Raw genomic sequence first — 13,413 nt, forward strand, 5'->3', positions numbered from 1 at the left:
AAACCTTTAGAAATGTACTACTTAGCACTGAAGCCTGGATATTCTGTCGGTCTACATATAGAATACCTGCAAAACAGAAAACTGTTTCCCAAACAGTAGCAGCCTAAAATAGAACAACACAGAATTGGCCCTCTTGAGAGCTACCTGGAATACTTCAACTTTCCGCAGAAGTATTTCCCAAGAAAAAAAAAAATAGTTGTCAAATATACCCACTTACATCTCTTTACAAGACCGCTTTAAATGCTGTTTCAAGGGGTTGCTGATGCTGCTGTGACAGTAGAATATTTTTTTTAACACGTTTTGTGTGAGTGTTTAGAGAGCTGTCATTGATCTTACGATCACAGGACTAGTAAGTTCAAAGATATATAAATTAATTTTACCCAGGGAACAGTCCAGTCTAGTTCAGAATCAATTATGATCAAAACAATTTTAGTTATCAAGGAAGGGGAAAAAAAGAAAAAGAAAAGAAAAAAAAAAAGGATGCTGTGCTTTCTCTGAATTTTAGGAAGCAAGTAGCAACAAAGCAAAACAGAGCTGTCTGTGCTGCAGTCCTAATCCACATCCCATGCTGAGGACACAACCACAGGGACTCATGTGGGCTGGAACAGCAATTAAAACCCTCCATGGATGCTCTGACATGAATTCTCTCCTTGGTTCTTCACTCCAGATATGCTTGGAACAATTACATCATATGGGAAAAGAAAGATTTCTTCTCTTGTCTAAATGGTAACAGTTCAGGTACTGCCATCTAGATAATATCATCCTGTTTGCTGTCCTGAGGAAGAGGTGGCTTGAGCAGCACCATACCATTACTTTGAAGAGAGCTTTTTTCCAAAGCTATGCTGATACCAATAGAGCATCAGGACAAAGTCTACACTTCGACGACAGATTCTCCCCACAGAAAACAAGAAATTCCTTCTTTCTCTCTTCCATAATGCACAATCAAGACAAGCATTATCGTTATTCTTAGTATGAACTCAGTTCTTATGTCTCCTAGCTCTCAAATACAAACAGAAGTAGTTATGAGGAACAGCTCTACACCCACTACTTAGGAGTAGAGTGACCAACCAGAGCAATTTCAGATATTTTGGGAAGAAACAACATTCAATGTCTTTTCCAAACTAAATGATCCTGATTCTGTGAATGCCCAAGATGGCCAGCCAAATGATATTAAAACAGGATTCAGAATCATTTGCATGGGTTGAAATATGCACTATAAGAGGATTCAAGAGGGAGATAGAGGAGGCTGTTTGAAAGCCTTCAAAGCCTAACAACGTCACAGGTTATGTACTTTACAGTTACTCAGTGATAGACTAGTGAGGAGATACAAAGATGTTTAAGTTGTAGATTAAAATATACCACAGCATTTCTGAATAAGCTTTCTGGAAAATTCTGTATTACGCAGGAGTACTTAACTGAGATTTTTGGCAGAACTAGTGCAATAGCAGCAGCTGCTGTTCTAAAAAAAATAAAAATAAAAATCCATGGATACAAAGGAATAGGGAAGTACTGGTGAACAGAAAAGCATGGCCTGGATGTATTGCCAGAAATAAGACAAGTTTTGGAAGTATTTTCCCTTGAGGTGTTTCAATATCTTGTCCTTGTAGAAGACAGCTATATCACAGCTTTTTGAAAGTCAAAACCAGCTGACAAAGCTGACCTGGAAACAGTGTTCAAGTCACAAAATATTATCTAGCATATTTATTCTGTGATTCATTGAGCCTTTTATTTGTTGTTACTCAGGAGCAAATGTAGTAACAAATTATCCATAAACAACATTTGCAAATCCCAAAAGTCTTACATATTTTTAGAATGAATGCTTATTCACTCTCATTAGGAGGATAGTGTAGCATTCCTCTTTTCTGCAAAAGCCAAAATGACAACACAACAAGAATAGCACAGAGAATCAGAGAAAAAAAAATCAACAACACAACACAAACCAAACAGAGACTGATAACGACTCATCTAGGTTATTTTGGAGGTATCTACCAATAACTACATACACTGAAATCAAGACTGAGTTGTTAGACAGATTATATAAATAATGATACAAAATTATTCACTGTGTGAAATGAATGAATTCATCTCTGTTTGTTTTCACATGACACAGAAACAAGGGGCAAGTTCTGCAGTTTTAAAATGTAATACAATCTAGTTTTTTACTTGAAGTGTCTTCTCAGCTAAACTACAGAATGTAAGAAACACACCCTAATGTAAACATAAGTAGTATGATTGTATACTTTGAAGTGACTTGTTTGGGTATAAACTACGAAGTTTAAAAAAAATAATAATAAAAAAGTAGCAAGCTTTAAATTCAGATGTTACATATTTCAGGAAGCATAAAGCACTGCTGAAAGGACCAGTTACTCAAGCCAATATTTTTAACCAGTTACTAACCATTGAGTTCTGTACAACCTTAAGACAAAACTTCTACTGGTCCAAGTCCTGAGACACAGATTCTTCATTTTAGCAAGAAAGCAAGTCAGAATTTGGTTTTTGGATCTGGTACAGCAGAGTATTAAGATACTGAAGTGTAATTCAGGTGTTTCACACCACATTTAGAGTGCAAGAGACATGTCCAAGCTCTTCGTGGAGCCACCTTACTCATTTACTGCATTTTCCTACTAGAAAAGACAAAGAAAATAACAGCATATGAAAGTAACAGGAAAGAAAAAAAAAAAAAAAAAGAATCTAAAGAATCTCCCCCATTTAATCTCAAATTCTTATTGCCAAGACTTGCTCCTTCCCAAAAGGGTAGTAAGATCACTACTGGAACAGGTTAAAATGACTATTGTCTCCCCTTATTTCAAATTTGAACACAGATTTAATTCTTTCTAAGGCCTTGCTCAATAATACTCTGATTTTTATTTTTCAATTTCATTTGTTTTTCCTTAAGAACTACTCAGCCATACATGACTCTTCTACTTTTATATGACCATTGGGCACATACTTAGAGAGGATTGTAAACCACAGCTAAATGCTCTGTGCAATAGCTTTTACAACTCTCCTTCCTCCTTAACCACTGCCTAGTTTTCAGTCATTCCAGACAAATTTAAGAAGGAACATACACATGGCCAAGCCACGGCTTTCACACTCATCAGCTTGAAGTTGATCATCATCACAAGCAAGCCAACGAAGCATGAGTTAGATAAGTGGATACTGAGGTGGAATGAAAACTGACTGAACTGCTGAGCCCTGAGGGTTGTTACCACTGGCACCAAGTCTGGTTAGCGGCAAGTTACTCTTGGTGTACCTTGTGGGTTGATACTGGGGCAAACACTGTTCAACATCTTCATTAATGATCTGGGTGATGGGGCAGAGTATGCCCTCAGCAAGTTTGCAGATGACATAAAAAACAAGAGGAGTGGGTGAAACACTAGATGGATATGCTGCTAATTTGGTGGGACCTGGGCAGGCTAGAGAAATGGGCAGAAAGGAAACTCAAAGTTTATCAGAAGGAAGTACAAATTCCTTTTGTAACTTGGGGTGCAATAACCCCATGTAATACTACATGCCACGGACCAACTGACTGAAAAGTAGCTCTGCAGAAAAGGACCTTGGTGGACAACAAGCTGACCATGAACCAGCAATGCACCCTCATATCAAAGCAGGCCAGCAGCTAACTGGGCTGCATTAAAAGAGTTCTGACAGCAGGTCAAGGGTGGTCCTTCTGCTCAGCACTAGTGAGGCTGCATCTGGAGGGCTGTGTCCACGCCTGGGCTTCCCCAGTACACAAGAGACATGGGTACAAATTATTCACCTTGACTTAGAACTGGCTGAATGTTCTTAGGAGCACTGTCTCACCTAAAGGCATTTAGATCAGATTTGCAAATTTTTCCTCAGCATCATGAAGGCTAGAATAACTATTTTAAATAAAGTCAGATTCCAGATGTCAAGACTCATAGCGGCAGACAAAGTTCTCTAACAAGGAGTTGCCCCCTGAAAACTTAGAATGATTCATAATTCCATCTCTTCTTCCTGAATCAACCTATTCTTTCAATAAAGATTTTCATAAGTTTGGTCTCATAAGCATTCAGGTATCATTTTGCCAAGAAATAGCAAAAAGGAGTATACTACAGCAATTAAGTAAGGGAAGTTGAGATAGTTTTCTCAATTCCTGAGGAGAAACCTAAGCTTTTCTTTCAATAATTAAGATATGATGCACTTCAAACCAAAAAGAGTAAGATATCTGTGAATTTCTCACACCTGACCATGTTACGACAGGTAATAGCATATACTTTCCACTTGCATCATTCAGGAACAGCTCTGCCTCGGCATCTCCTCGTGTTTGAAAGAGATTTTTTTTTCTTATCAAAATCTTCACCACCAACCTAACACGTTTAGTACACCAATCATCATTTCCACTCAGATTTCATATTTGAAAAATCGATCTCTCAGCAAGATGTAGGTGCCCTTAAAAACAGGAGAATAATGAGTTATTGATTTCATCCAGCACTGCCAATGATTTGAGCACCAATACTGAATTTGAGAAGAACAACTTGGAGACTGAGAGAACACTGACTGAAACAAGTTGGGGAAAAAAATAATGTCCAGGTAAAGGGTATATATTTACTGACTAACCTTTTATTTGGGGGGGGGGGGGGGGGGGGGGGAAAGAAAAAAAAAAAGAAAAAAAGAGTTAATCAAGTACTCATTTTCTTACATTTAGGGACAAAATTGTTGGACAGAAATAGAATGAAGAACTAAAACTCCCCCTTCCCTTCAGATAACAAAAAAGTCAGTGTCATTTTAAATCTCCCAGTGAAAATTTACTTCTTCCCTCACTTACAATCAAAAGTGACAGATTAGAAGACCAGCTAAACTACACCATTAGTACATATATTGTGAGCCGATTTGTCCAAATCTCTTCCAAGAATACAGTAAAATAACTGCTATAGTTGATCCCAGTTATGTTACTAAAGAACTCCTGAGAAGTACTAAATGAAATTGCTGCCATGATGGCATTGTACCCAAAGTGCATATAAGCACCAAAGCACATAGTGAGAATTGGTCAAAAAAGCAAGAGCCAAACATGGTTCATAACCTTCTCAATGCTTCTCCCTCTAGGAGGATGGCCAAGATGTCACTTTGTCTTTTGAATCGACCAGTAAAACCAATGGGTTAATACATCATAGACAACTAGCGAAGACAACATAAGCTTTCATGAAGTGGAAATCAAATGAACAGCTAGTTAACTCTTAAAATTCTCTCAGAGGCCATTTGCTGTTTCCTTCTTGCCTTTGAGAAGGAGAATAAACCTACACTAGCACATACAATTTTTAAAGGAGTGCACTTGCTTACAGATTAGTTCAACTCTTTTGAAGAATACACCATGCTCCAAATATACATATGAGAGTGTTTATAGCTAGGATTTAATATTGACAAGGTCATCTCTGACATTTGGTTCTAATATAGAAACACTTCCAGCAATTCAAGCTGCTGAGTCAGAAATTCATTTCTTTATATCACATTTAATTCATAAACATTCCTCACTTCATTTACTTGCACTGTTTCTTTTCATCCCCTGAAAAAAAAAAAAAAAAAGTTGATTTTTTAAGTAAAGGTACTTCACCATGCCTCAGTAATTACCTCTATCTCCAACACACTCCTCTATCTCTTCTGCTACACACCAGTGTTGAATATTCCAAAAACAAGGTTTCTCAAGCAGAAAAGTGACATTTTCAGGCTAAGCCTTCAGAAGTTTTATTACACAAGTTAGAAAGTTACACAAGTAGGATTTCAGCCTTCAGAATGCCTAGGGAAAACTCACTGCATAAGCAAAAATGACAGAGTAGGCAAATAACAGAAAAACTACTATCAGAAGAATGACCCTAGGTCCTGCCCATCTCAGCAGGTCACTGGACTCCCGAAAGGTTGCCAAATGGCTTCAAACAGTATGGAGAGAAGCAACATTACCATCTCATATAGCCATACCCATACATTTGGGGAGATGGAGCAGAGAAGTCATGCTGCTCCTAACCAGACCTCAGCTCTCTCTATTGTGCCAACGGATTTGGAAGAAATGTCACCACAATCTTCCTACATACCTGAAGTCCCTCTCTCAAGCAAAAGTCACAACCAGATTTACAATTTTCCAGGTAGCAGTGATAAATTTCAAGAACAAGCACATATGTGTATGCCATACCCACACATCTCATTTGTTCATACCAACAGAGAATGGGATGGTGTTATCCTCCTCCCATCCCCGAGTACTACCAAACACATGAAAAACTACTACTTCACCTTGCAATGAACCCAACCAGCACAGTAATTGCAAACCTCCTTACAACTCTGATTATAGCTTGGGGGTACTTAGGAGGGGGCTTTTTGTTTGTTTGTTTTGTGGGTGGTTCTACAGCCCACTTACCCCCTTTTCAACCTCAGGCTCCAAAAGTCCAAAAGCAAGTAGTAAGTACCAAGATGCAAGAACAATATCCATTAGCTGGTCTTAGCACAATGTTTGCTGTATAGATTTACTGTAGTTATTCTGATGACATGAAGATTAGCATCAAAGATTAAGTGATTTTTAGTAACAAATTCCAAGCTGACTACAGAACATCTTCCAGAAGTAGCAACAGCAGTAGCTGGAACATTGTGTTTAGGTTGCTATTTATGGCTGGCTCTACAAAGACAACTAACATGCAGGCAGACTGGGAAGTATCTTTTAAGTGGATTGACTTGCCTCCTTTTCCAAATCATTAAGAACAAACTATTTTCACAGAAGACCTCAAGAAATTTAAGTTAGATACTCAGTTCCTTTGGCATAAGTATGATTCAGTGTCTCTGGTAAACTTTTGGTGAAGAACTGAGACAAGACAGGATGACCAAAAGACAGCCACTGCTTTCCTTATGGCATATACACTAGTCTCTTTTTAAAATTATAAAACGATCATTAAATCATTAGTTCTCTAGTCACTAAGAAATGCGCCCAGACTACAAAGGTAGTTACCTTAGCATAAGTAACAGTACCTCTTTCAGAAGGTAATACACAAGAATTCACAACAGTTCTTCCCACAGTCATGCAATATAACTCCCCATAAAAACGCCAACAGACCATATAGAGCCAACTAGCCTGCCTATAAAACTGATATGATATGCAGGCCAGTAACATAAATAAATAAATAAGAGGAGCATGTATGTTCTAGCATAGACATTAGGTCCATGTCCAAACACCTTGCTCTGTTTTCATTATAGCTGCATTACCTGAACAGGAATACAACAGCCGCTTTATTAGAATAAATACTGAATTGAAAGTAATAATGGTTGCACCTGACTATCACCTACCCACTTGAAAAAAAATTACAGGTGAGAGGAAGGGTGAAGCTCTCAGCAATGCAGTGGCTCATGTTGGGGTCCTGGTCTGCTTTGCTATAAACCCATGAAAAACAACATTTAAAGCACTGTCACTGTAAGTCAGTCAGAACCATTTTAAGAATTTGCCACGTTTCACACTCTGAGGCATCTAACTATCCAAAAGATAGATAAGAAAAGTAAACTTTCATACAAGAATGAAAGATCAGTTATATTTAGCCAAAACATAAATATTCCTGCCAAAACCTCCTGAGTGGTGGCAAAGAAACCACTCAGTTCAGCAGGGGTCACCAGTTCTTTCAGAGGTGAGGGCAACATGTGTAAGCCTACTACTCTTGAGAAAAACACATCTGGAACAGAGACGTAGCTGCCTCTGAAAGCATCCCTCTAGTCACCTTCATTTTGGCTTGGCCTAAACTTTTACTTAGCACAACCCTGTAAGATATTCCTTACTGTTTATATGTTTGTCAGCATATAGTTAAGCATATACTAACTGCACTTAGTTTGTGCATTTAGTCAAAGCAGGCTACCTGAGCTTTAGCTAAAGAGCTTTTGATAGAAAATGCACATAGCATGGGGAATAAACAAGAGGAAGTAGAGATGTACGCACACCTGCAGGGCTATGACCTCATTGGCATTATGGAGACACGTTGGGACTGCCCCCATGACTGAGGTGTTGGAATAGGAGGATACAGGCTCCTTAAGAAGGACAGGCAGGGGAGATGAGAAGGGGGCATCGCCCTCTATGTCAACAAGCAGCTGGAGTGAGTGGAGCTCTCCCTGGGGATGGGTGAGGAGCTGGCAGACAGCTTATGGATCAGGAAGAAAAGGAGGAGAGAGACAGGTGATATTATAGTGGGTGGCTTGTAGGCCAGCTGATTGAGAAGACCAAGCAAATGAGGCCCTTTATAGACAGATAGCAGCAGCGTCATGTTCACAAGCCATGGTCTTCATGGGGGACTTCAGCCACCCCAATATCTGTTGAAGGGACAGCACAGCAGGCCATAGGCAATCCAGGAGGTTCCTGGAGTGCATTGATGATAACTTCTTTCTCCAAGTGACGGAGAAGCCAACGAGGAGAGGTGCTGTGCTGGACCTCATTCTCCCCAACATGTATGGGCTGGTGGGGAAATGTGAAACTCAAGGGCAGCCTTGGCTGCAGTTTAGGATCCTGAGGAGGGAACACAGCAAGCTCACTACCCTGGACTTCAGGAAAGCAGACTTTTCTCTCTTCAGTGATCTGCTTGTGACAAAACTGGTAAAGATTTGCAGAAATACTACAGGCTTTTATCACTCCCACTACACTGAGAGATAATTCTGCTTGTGGCTACTGAACAGATGGGTCTGCTGCAGTCCTCATCTGAGATGGGCAAGAAACCACTGTTACTAACACTGCACTCTTTCATTGTGCGTTTAATAGAAAATATGTCTTCTGTGGCATCATTTACATACCTCCAGAAAGTAACTGCCAAGGCAAGGAGATCTGCATGATATAAAACTGAAGAGGTAGTGGATATTTATGGCTGTTTCAAAGGTTTATAATATCTTTATTCTGAATCTCCCCATAATGCCACATCAGACTCCAAAATGACTTTACAGGGTTGATTTTTATTAAGCTTATAGTCTTCAGGTAGAACATCTAGGATTTTAAAGATACATAAGTAGCACAGATCCTGACACAGAGGTATTAAGTGAAGCTCCCTAGACAAACAATTAACACCTTTTTCCCCCAGCTTCCTGTCATAGTCTTGGTTGCTCCAGTATACAATGTTGTGTTGTCATGCCAAACTCTTCACAAGATCACCACACTGATGGTGTGAGGCAGGACTTACTGATGTTGTAACACTATAATGGAGAAAAGTTGATGTAGAAGAATCTTTTGATTTTTAAATTCATTTTGGGAGTTGGCACAGTCTTCTGGGGCAGCAGAAGCATTAGAACTAAGACACCTGGACTTCAAAGACTTTGGGGGAAAGAAGGGATGAGGGATGTAAGTGGAGGACTGACTTTTCACCATATGGTACAGTTGCTTATGGGAAGGCTTAGAGATACACTTTGGTCACAGTAGCAAGAATTTCTACTGGATCAGAGGTGACTGTGTACAACACAGTGGGAGGGTTGCTTTAAGCATTTTAGGGGCTTTCTGTCTAAGGATCTCGGACACTGGAATTACTCCTGTAAGATAAAAACACAAAAACAGTAAAACCACACAACCCACAGATTTAAAAAAAAAGCACACTGTACCACTTCCCAGTACCTCCTCCCTTTAAGCATTCCAGATGCAGTAAAGCACAGAGGAGTCTGTTCCATTGCGATCAATGAAGAAGAATCATTTATTTAAATCAAAAAAAAAAAAAAAAAAGGAAAAAACAAGCACAGAAGAACTTCAGAAGAGCCTGCAAAGACTGAATATACTACTGCATAACACGGTGGGAAGAAAAGGCTGACTGGAACACAAGATAATGGTCATTTAAAGAAACATTCGCACACTGATGCTGGTAGGAATTTTTGCTTCTTCCGTTATCTCAAAATCCTAATTGAAATAAGTAGATATTACTGACACCCTCAAGAGATGAGTAACAAAAAGGAAAACTAAGAAAAGAAAACATCTTAAGCCAAACAAAACCCAGCATCCTTCTGTTTAGTTACAGAAAATACTGAGTTGGAAGGGACCCACATGAAACACCGAGTCCGACTCCTGACTCCACACAGGGCTATCTAAGAGTTAAACCATATACCTAAAAAGCATTGTCCAAACCCTTCTTGAATTCCAAGGGCTTTGCTGGCTGTTACTTGGTAACAAGTGGGAAGGGGCGGGGGGAGTGAAAAAACATGCTCAGATGCTTAAAGGGAAAAAAAAGGCTAATACTTTGGTCTTTGTATGGTACAGGATTGGGTTTACCTCCATTAACTAAACTATCGAGTCAGAATCCTTACTTATAGTAAAGCTCAGAACAGTTCAGTTATTTTAGTTCTACTCAGGCTTTTGCCAATATTAGCAGATTAAGTTCATTAAATGCATTATTCAAAAATTATTCAAAAAGACAAATTTAGATCGAAGGCTGCTGTTACCTTGTTTAAAGTAATGGAAAAACTAATACACTTTTTCCACAGAAATATTTCTTTATACTTGGATAAATATTAATAGTATTTTTATACAACTGAAAGACTCAATTGCTCATCATTTCCTACAGAAATGACTGTTTACCATTGTGTTCAGACACTGAACTTCATTTGAGGTTAGCATATCCTGCCAACAGATATATTAAACAAAAATAGGGGAGAAAAGGTACAAATAATTTTGAAAAAGTCTTATTAAAGTTGTCAATATTTTATAAAGCACAAAGCATTTCTGTAATCTACACGTAGCTTTCACATTTAAGTTTGTGTTGTTCTGACTCCAATAAAAACTGAGTGGCACTATTTTAGTCATGTTGCATAAAACCAGAATTTATTACAGATTGAACAAAATGGGAAAAAAACAACACAGAAGCGTTTTATTTGAATCTGCATCTTTCTCTGAGGAGCTGTTCAGCAGAACTATAGAAAAACATTTCTTAGAGTGCTTCTAAGAAGAAGGGGGCAGGGAGAGTGAAGGAGAAACAGCGAAGACTTCATTCCTGCCACAAGATTTACTGACATCCCTTGTGCAGAGGTGATCACTCTTAACCTAGTGATGATAGCAAACATCACTGGGAGAATTACAGCACTATAAAACAGTAGCTAAATGGGTGGCCTCAGCTATGAGAAGTTACCAGCTTTCATCTGTGAGCTAAAGGTTAAGAAGTAGGATCTTTGCAATCCATAATAAAGATTCACTCGTTTTTGTTCTACTCACCCTCATGCTACTTTATACATGTTAGGACTATGAATATAATCAGTGTTACAAATCCCAAACTCCATCACCATGATAGACTTCCTCCTATCCAACTAGGAGGACACACACAGACCCTGCACAAGTAGGTGAAAGGATCCCCCTGAATTAATTTTCATTCTAGTCTGTACCTTTTGTTTGTTTAGCAAAAACTGTAAATCAGTATGACAGGAAACTTTAACTCTTCAAATTTTTCCAAGAGTTCACCATTTCGTTATTTCCTTTTCACCTGAATTTATTCAGCTTCAGTTTTAAGTCACTGGTTCTTGTTTAACTTCCAAGAGCTTACCAAAATACTTCTGTTACTGAGGGTTTTTTCCCCCCGTGCAAGCACTTTTAGAATGATCATAACCTTCTCCTTTCTATAGCAAAACCAGCATATAGTAATAAAATGCTGCAGGCAATGTAGCCACAGGCATCCAAACACAAAACATTAAGTATTTGCCATGTAAGCAGATCACAAGGGTGTTTAACTGTCAAAATCTTGAGGCTGCGAAAAATTTCTTAACTTCTGTTTGGAATTAAGATGAAAATGAAGTTTGACAGAACTTTTAAAATCTTTTTCTAGCAAACACATACATATTTTTGCTGTGGGAATTTAGTTCACTATCAAAGAATATGATATCACTTAGGCTGCTGTTTTTCAAAAAGACAACAGATATTATTTGGAGTGTTTTAAAACAAATTTATTTAGAACAAAATTATTTGTTCTGTTGTCTTCAGATTAGTAGGGTCATCTCCTTGCTTGTGATATTCTACATGCAGTGGTATATAAAAATGAAGTAATTGATTTCACTTTTTGTCTGATTTGAATTTTGAGATTTCTCCAGCTGAAGCATCCTGATCTTGTTCCCCCTCGACGCCCCCAAACAGCCTACCACCTTTATTACTTCTCTGTAGACCTTCACAATCATCATGCATTCCTTAAGCTGCAATTCAGCAAGTATTAACAAGTGTCATACTGCATGCCTTCAGCCTATGCTATTACTTCAGCACACCTAAAATAAGTGCAAGTCTTCTAGGTAACCCCCTTACATCTACTTTGGAACTATGAAAAATTCCTAAGTTGGAAAGACTACTTCTTGAGGAGAGTTCATCTTGCAAAGAGGTGCATTGCTAATCAACATCTTGTCCTTATCTGTTTTGCACTGCCACATCTAAAGAATAGAGTTATGTCAGCTTCACTCCTTGAACATCAGTTTACTGTTGTTCAGTTGCTACCCTATGTCTCCTTTCTGGAGAAATTATGGCCTGAGGTGAGAGTCTTCTCCAAGATCTAGAAAGCCCCAGAGGATACAGAGAAACCTCCTGCCCCAGAGAAATCCACGGGAACAGAGTGGCTCCCTGCAGCCCAGCTCAGCCCCCAGCACTACCCTTGGTCAGGTCATTAACACCTTTGGTTATTTGAACAACCTAGTGTTGAGCAGCTGTAGTAGTTCATGTTGTTCAAAGTCCTGGTTCTCCGGGTCTGACTAGTTCTGAAACATTTCAGATAAGTTTCCACTGACCTTACATGCTAATTGTTCACAACTACAGCATTTTGAGAACCTGTAACAGAAAACTCAATAGCTATTTATTTTATCAATTACTGCCTCGAACAAAGCAAGGAATACCTGTTTGGCAATTTCAGTTCCTCCTGGAATCCTAGGGGCTTCGGCAGTCCCTATGAATTATCTTCAAAACAGAGAGAGAGGTGCTCATATTGGAAAAATAGTAGCAACAGACCTGATGTAAATCAATACTGATTTTCTATGTCAGTACTTACAACACAATAAATGCTTTTCACAGTTTACGAATACAACAAACTTAGTTCTCATATAAGCAGATTCGACTATGTAGTGTCTGTAGGAATGAACTCAGAAAGCCACAATGCAGTTTATACTTATAGCATGAAGCAATACTGTTCATTCATTACAACCCAGTGCAATCTAGCTACTCAGCCAAGGAGTATCAGGTGACAGTGTTAGTGTTAATAGTGTTCAAACTAAGGTTTAAATATATGGTTCAGATTTTATATCAAATGATAGTTTTAGACAAGGAGTTTGTTTGACTAAAACAACATCTGAAGTGCCCAAGGAATTGTTGTGGAAGGGCATTTTGGTATAGGCTTAAAAAAAAATCAACTCACCTGTAGAAAACGAGTGCAAGCAAATATTCCAGATGGGTAAATCTCCAAAATCCCTTCAAGGAAAATGTAATAGTTACAGGGGACATGTTTTAACAGAAAA

Source organism: Cygnus olor, chromosome 2, assembly GCF_009769625.2.
Source record: "Cygnus olor isolate bCygOlo1 chromosome 2, bCygOlo1.pri.v2, whole genome shotgun sequence".
In the NCBI taxonomy this organism is placed as follows: Eukaryota; Metazoa; Chordata; class Aves; order Anseriformes; family Anatidae; genus Cygnus; species Cygnus olor.